Source organism: Oncorhynchus masou, chromosome 31 (assembly GCF_036934945.1).
Source record: "Oncorhynchus masou masou isolate Uvic2021 chromosome 31, UVic_Omas_1.1, whole genome shotgun sequence".
Lineage (NCBI taxonomy): Eukaryota > Metazoa > Chordata > Actinopteri > Salmoniformes > Salmonidae > Oncorhynchus > Oncorhynchus masou.
The window spans coordinates 15,511,705-15,519,920 of record NC_088242.1 but is presented as its reverse complement, the minus strand read 5'-3'; the positions used below and the strand labels follow the sequence as shown (position 1 = coordinate 15,519,920).

General features: G+C 41.7%; 1 pseudogene; it reads left to right on the top strand.

Annotated features, from left to right (window-relative positions):
* The first annotated feature begins 716 nt into the window (after positions 1-716).
* LOC135523493 (general transcription factor II-I repeat domain-containing protein 2-like) lies at positions 717-2,932 on the top strand (annotated as a pseudogene).
* Positions 2,933-8,216: the final 5,284 nt, after the last annotated feature.

Below are 8,216 nucleotides of genomic sequence, written 5' to 3'. Positions count from 1 at the left end.
GTTTAACATGAAGTCCTATGAGTGTCATCTGATGAAGATCATCAAAGGTTAGTGATTAAATTTATCTCTATTTGTGCTTTTTGTGACTCCTCTCTTTGGCTGGAAAAAGGGCTGTGTTTTTCTGTGAATAGGTGCTGACCGAACATAATCATTTGTGGTGCTTTCGCTGTAAAGCCTATTTGAAATCGGGCACTGTGGTGGGATGAACAACAAGATTACCTTTCAAATGGTATAAGATACTTATATGTTTGAGGAATTTTAATTATGAGATTTCTGTTGTTTTTGAATTTGGCGCCCAGCACTTTCTCTGGCTGTTGTCTAATTGAACCCATTAACGGGATTTCAGCCCTAAGAAGTTTCAAGGGCGACAGGCTAGTGTTGCATCAGTCAGGAAAAGCCTGGATCCTTACCAGACAGACAGAGAGAGAGGAAGTTAGAGAGAGAGGGCACTAGAACAGTCTGCAGCACCCGGCCTCACCCAAATAGAATCTAAAGTCAATTGTCTACTATATACTGACGAGCTGGTGCTTCTGTCCCCAACCAAGGAGGGCCTACAGCAGCACCTAGATCTCCTGCACAGATTCTGCCAGACCTGGGCCCTGACAGTAAATTTCAGTAAGGCAAAAATAATGGTGTTCCAAAAAAGGTCCAGTTGCCAGGACCACAAACACAAATTCCATCTAGACACCATTGCCCTAGAGCATGGGTGTCAAACTCTGGCCCGTGGGCCAAATTTGGCCCGCGGGGTAATTATATTTGGCCCGCGAGACAATACCAAATTACTACTAGAGCTGGCCCGCCGGTATTATACAGCGCATTCACCACTAATACTACGAATCCCATAATGCTCTGCTGTTTTCGCGCGCCAATCAGGACAGGACCCAGAAACGCTCTCTCCTCTGTGACAGTAGTCATAGGAACATAGACGCTACAACTGTCAGCGAGCTAACCCTTTCCAAAAATGGCGAAAAGAAAGGCAGAAAACAGGAGCTTTCTGGACAAGTGGGAGGCAGAATATCTGTTTACATATGTAAAAGACAAACCTGTTTGTCTTGTTTGTGGAGTCAACGTGGCTGTAAGTAAGGAGTACAACATTAGACGACACTATGAAATGAAACACCATGACAAATACAAGGACCTGGACATGACTCAAAGGAGCCAGAAAGTAGAGGAGATGAAAAGAAGCTTGGTTTCACAACAGAATATGTTTAAAAAAGCCACATCACAAAGCGAGGCTGCTGTAAAGGCTAGTTATATAGTGGCAGCAGAGATCGCAAAATCAGCCCGGCCCTTTAATGAGGGAGAGTTCATGAAAAAGTGCATGATGAAGGTTTGTGACCTCGTATGCCCAGAGAAAAAACAAGCATTTTCAAACGTGAGCCTGAGCAGGAACACAGTAGCTGATCGCACATGTGATCTTGCCACCAATCTGTATGACCAGCTGATGGAAAAGGGAAAAGATTTTGTTGCATTCTCCCTCGCTGTGGATGAGAGCTGCGACGCATCTGATACTGCTCAGCTGTCAGTCTTCATCCGTGGAGTGGACTCAAATCTGTGTGTTACGGAGGAGCTATTAGCATTCAAATCAATGCATGGCACAACCACAGGAAAGGAAATCTTTGAGGAGGTTTCCAAATGTGTAACTGAAATAAAGCTGCCGTGGGATAAACTCGTTGGATTAACGACAGATGGTGCGCCAGCGATGTGCGGTAAAAAGAGTGGACTGGTGGGCATGGTTCGGGAGAAGATGCGGGAAGAGAACTGTGCAGGTGAGCTAACTGTTTACCACTGCATCATACATCAGGAAGCACTGTGTGCCAAAGCCCTAAAGATGGAACATGTTATGACCACAGTAACACAGGTAGTTAACTTTATAAGAGCCAAAGGTCTAAATCACCGCCAGTTTAAATCTTTTCTGGAGGAGTGTGGTTCGGAATACGCAGACGTGCCGTATCACACAGAGGTGAGATGGCTAAGCAGAGGAAAAGTACTGAACAGATGTTTCGAGCTGCGTGAGGAAATATGTCAATTCCTGGAAACCAAAGGGAAGGATACAGCAGAGCTCCGGGAGCAAAAGTTCCTGTGTGAGCTGGCCTTTCTCTGTGACATCTCGAGCCATCTCGATGCGCTGAACCTGCAGCTTCAGGGGCGGGGGCGCATCATCAAAGACATGTACGCTGCAGTGAGGGCCTTCAAAACTAAACTGTGCCTGTGGGAGAATCAGATGCTGCAAGGAAACCCTTGCCATTTTCCCTGCTGCCAATCCATAAAAGCGCAGATCTCTACCGCCGTGTTCCCATGCGCACAGTTTGCTGAAAAACTCAGTGTTCTCGCCGCTGAGTTTAGCCGGCGATTTGCCGACTTCGATGCCCAGAAATGCAAGTTTGAACTGCTTAGTAATCCCTTCGCAGTTGATGTGGAAAATGCACCAACCAACATCCAAATGGAGCTGATTGAACTCCAGTGCAACGGCACGCTGAGGTCATGTATGATGCTGTGGGCGCCGCACAGTTTCCACGGTTCATCCCTAACACAATGCCTCAGCTCCGCACCCAAGCTGCTCAGATGCTCTCCATGTTCGGCAGCACTTATCTATGCGAGCAACTTTTCTCCTCGATGAAGATGACCAAAACAACTCACAGGAGACGTCTGACTGATGAACATCTTCGCTCGATACTGAGGATTTCTTCAGCTCAGAGCTTGAGCCCAGACATTGATGAACTAGCATCCAAGAAGAGATGCCAGGTATCTGGCTTGGGCACATCAGATTAGACCAGTGTGCAATTATTAACGTTTTCTTTATGCACTTTTTCTTGCTACAAGGCATGGGCTTGAATGGTTGATTGATTTATTATCATTTTATTTGTAAAATTATTAGCCAGTGGAAAAAGTTTATTTTGGTATTTAAATCAGAAGGCTGCAAATAGAAAAGAGGCATACAATTTTTATTTATTTAATAAATGAATGCCATTGATGTGTTTTTTAATTTGAAATTCGATTTTGCATGTCTCCACTATTAAATTATATATTGTATGGTAATAAGCGATGCTTGTTCCATATTCAATGTTAAAGCAAAACTTGTTTGGGTCCATATTAAAAGGTTAATTTGTTCAATGTTGGCCCGTGACTTTGTTCAGGTTTTACATTTTGGCCCACTGGGTATTTGAGTTTGACACCCCTGCCCTAGAGCAAGCAACCTTTTTTAAATAGCTTGATGTCATGTTCTGACCTTAGTTCTTTTGTTATGTCTTTGTTTTAGTAGTTTGGTATGTCTTTGTCCCCAGTCCGAGGTCGGCGGCCTCGGGTTAAAAGGCGGACAAAGACTATGGTGGAGTGGGGTCCACGTCCCGCGCCAGAGCCGGCACCGCAGACAGACACCCACCCAGACCCTCCCCTATAGGTTCAGGTTTTGCGGCCGGAGTCCGCACCATTGGGCGGGGGGGTGGGGGGGGTACGTTCTGTTCGGTTTTCGTTTGTATCATTCACTTTGTTATTTTGTATACTTTAGTGTTCAGTTTAATAAACTTAAATGGACATTTACCACACTGCACATTGGTCCGACCTCTCTTACTCCTCGTCAGAAGATGAGAATCGTTACACTTGGCCAAAACATCAGCACCACGGGTAACTTCCACAAAGCTGTGAACAATCTGAGAGACAAGGCAAGGCAAGGAAGGCCTTCTATTGCATCAAAAGGAACATCAAATTCAACATAATAATTAGAATCTGGCTAAAATTACTTGAATCAATTATAGAACCCATTGTCCTGAATGGTTGTGAGGTGTGGGGTCCGCTCACCAACCAAGAATTCACACAATGGAAAAAACACCAGATTGAGACTCTGCATGCAGAATCCTTCAAAAAGATCTGTGAACAACGTAAAACACCAAATAATGCACGAAGAGCAGAATCAGGCCGATACCTGTTAATGATCAAAGCCTAGAAAAGAGCTGTTAAATTCTACAACCACCGAAAAGGAAACGATTCCCAAACCTTCCGTAACAAAGCGATCACCGACAGAGAGATGAACCTGGAGAAGAGTCCCCTACTAAGGATCAGACCCTTTTCTTATGGTTTCACCTAAAATGACGTACCCGGATCTATCTACCTGTAGTTAATGACATACCCGGATCTATCTACCTGTAGTTAATGACATACCCGGATCTATCTACCTGTAGTTAATGACATACCCAAATCTACCTACCTGTAGTTAATGACATACCCAAATCTACCTACCTGTAGTTAATGACATACCCAAATCTACCTGCCTGTAGTTAATGACATACCCAAATCTATCTACCTGTAGTTAATGACATACCCAAATCTACCTACCTGTAGTTAATGACATACCCAAATCTACCTACCTGTAGTTAATGACATACCCGGATCTATCTACCTGTAGTTAATGACATACCCGGATCTATCTACCTGTAGTTAATGACATACCCAAATCTACCTACCTGTAGTTAATGACATACCCAAATCTACCTACCTGTAGTTAATGACATACCCAAATCTACCTACCTGTAGTTAATGACATACCCGGATCTATCTACCTGTAGTTAATGACATACCCAAATCTATCTACCTGTAGTTAATGACATACCCAAATCTACCTACCTGTAGTTAATGACATACCCGGATCTATCTACCTGTAGTTAATGACATACCCGGATCTATCTACCTGTAGTTAATGACATACCCGGATCTATCTACCTGTAGTTAATGACATACCCGGATCTACCTACCTGTAGTTAATGACGTACCCGGATCTATCTACCTGTAGTTAATGACATACCCAAATCTACCTGCCTGTAGTTAATGACATACCCAAATCTACCTGCCTGTAGTTAATGACATACCCAAATCTACCTGCCTGTAGTTAATGACATACCCAAATCTACCTACCTGTAGTTAATGACATACCCAAATCTACCTACCTGTAGTTAATGACATACCCGGATCTATCTACCTGTAGTTAATGACATACCCAAATCTACCTGCCTGTAGTTAATGACATACCCAAATCTACCTGCCTGTAGTTAATGACATACCCAAATCTACCTGCCTGTAGTTAATGACATACCCAAATCTACCTGCCTGTAGTTAATGACATACCCAAATCTACCTACCTGTAGTTAATGACATACCCAAATCAACCTGCCTGTAGCTAATGACACACCCAAATCTCACTGCCTGTAGATATTGACATACCCAAATCTAACTGCCTGTAGTTAATGACATACCCAAATCTAACTGCATGTAGTTAATGACATACCCAAATCTAACTGCCTGTAGTTAATGACATACCCAAATCTAACTGTCTGTAGTTAATGACATACCCAAATCTAACTGCCTGTAGCTAATGACATACTCAAATCTAACTGCCCTTAGATAATGACATACCCAAATCTAACTGCCCTTAGATAATGACATACCCAAATCTAACTGCCTGAAGCTAATGACATATCCAAATCTAACTGCCTGTAGCTAATGACATACCCAAATCTACCTGCCTGTAGTTAATGACATACCCAAATCTACCTACCTGTAGTTAATGACATACCCAAATCAACCTGCCTGTAGCTAATGACACACCCAAATCTCACTGCCTGTAGATATTGACATACCCAAATCTAACTGCCTGTAGCTAATGGCATATCCAAATCTACCTGCCTGTAGCTAATGACACACCCAAATCTAACTGCCAGTAGATATTGACATACCCAAATCTAACTGCCTGTAGTTAATGACATACCCAAATCTAACTGCATGTAGTTAATGACATACCCAAATCTAACTGCCTGTAGCTAATGACATACTCAAATCTAACTGCCCTTAGATAATGACATACCCAAATCTAACTGCCCTTAGATAATGACATACCCAAATCTAACTGCCTGAAGCTAATGACATATCCAAATCTAACTGCCTGTAGCTAATGACATACCCAAATCTAACTGCTTGTAGTTAATGACATTCCCAAATCTAACTAACCATAGCTAATGACATACCCAAATCTAACTGCATGTAGTTAAGGACATTCCCAAATCTAACTGCCTGTAGCTAATGACATACCCAAATCTAACTGCATGTAGATATTGACATACCAAAATCTAACTGCCTATGGTTAATGACATACCCAAATCTAGCTACTTGTTATGTAATGACATACCCAAATCTAACTGCCTGTAGCTAATGACATACCCAAATCTAACTGCCTGTAGTTAATGACAAACCCAGATCTAACTGCCTGTAGCTAATGACATATCCAAATCTAACTGCCTGTAGCTAATGACAAACCCAGATCTAACTGCCTGTAGCTAATGACATACCCAAATCGAACTGCCTGTAGTTAATGACATACCCAAATCTAACTGCCTGAAGCTAATGACATACCCAAATCTAACTGCATGTAGTTAATGACATACCCAAATCTACCTACCTGTAGTTATTGACATATCCAAATCTAACTGCCTGTAGTTAATGTCATACCCAAATCTAACTGCATGTAGTTAATGACATACCCAAATCTACCAACCTGTAGTTATTGACATACCCAAATCTAACTGCCTGTAGTTAATGACATACCCAAATCTAACCTGCCTGAAGCTAATGACACACCCAAATCTAACTGCCAGTAGCTATTGACATACCCAAATCTAACTGCCTGTAGTTATTGACATACCCAAATCTAACTGCCTGAAGCTAATGACACACCCAGATCTAACTGCCTGTAGTTAATGACATGCCCAAATCTAACTGCCTGTAGCGAATGACATACCCAAATCTATTTGCCTGTAGCTAATGGCATACCCAAATCTACCTACCTGTACTTAATGACATATCCAAATCTACCTGCCTGTAGCTATTGACACACCCAAATCTAACTGCCAGTAGCTATTGACATACCCAAATCTAACTGCCTGTAGTTAATGACATACCCAAATCTAACTGCATGTAGTTAATGACATACCCACATCTAACTACATGTAGTTAATGACATACCCAAATCTAACTGCCTGTAGTTAATGACATTCCCAAATCTAACTGCATGTAGTTAATGACATACCCAAATCTAACTGCCTGTAGCTAATGACATACCCAAATCTAACTGCCTGTAGATACTGACATACCAAAATCTAACTGCCTATGGTAAATGACATACCTAAATCTACATACTTGTTATGTAATGACATACCCAAATCTAACTGCCTGTAGCTAATGACATACCCAAATCTAAATGCCTGTAGTTAATGACAAACCCAGATCTTAATGCCTGTAGTTATTGATATACTCAAATGTAACTGCCTGTAGTTAATGACATACCCAAATCTACCTGCCTGAAGCTAATGACATACCCAAATCTACCTACCTGTACTTAATGGCATACCCAAATCTACCTACCTGTAGTTAATGACATAACCAAATCTAACTGCCTGAAGTTAATTACATACCCAAATCTAACTGCCTGTAGCTAATGACATACCCTAATCTAACTACCTGAAGTTAATGACATACCCAAATCTAACTGCCGGTGGCTAATGACATATCCAAATCTAACTTCCTGTAGCTATTGACATTCCCAAATCTAACTACCTGTAACTATTGACATCCCCAATTCTAACTGCCTGAAGCTAATGACACACCCAGATCTAACTGCCTGTAGTTAATGACATGCCCAAATCTAACTGCCTTTAGCTAATGACATACCCAAATCTAACTGCCTGTAGCTAATGACATACCCAAATCTAACTGCCTGTAGTTAATGACATTCCCAACTCTAACTACCTATAGCTAATGACATACCCAAATCTAATTGCATGTAGTTATTGACATTCCCAAATCTAACTGCCTGTAGCTAATGACATACCCAAATCTAACTGCCTGTAGATATTGACATACCAAAATCTAACTGCCTATGGTAAATGACATACCCAAATCTACCTACTTGTTATGTAATGACATACCCAAATCTAACTGCCTGTAGCTAATGACAGACCCAAATCTAACTGCCTGTTTTTAATGAAAAACCCAGATCTAACTGCCTGTAGCTAATGACATACCCAAATCTAACTGCCTGTAGTTATTGACATACCCAAATGTAACTGTCTGTAGTTAATGACAAACCAAAATCTACCTGCCTGAAGCTAATGACATACCCAAATCTACCTACCTGTAGTTAATGACATACCCAAATCTAACTGCCTGTAGTT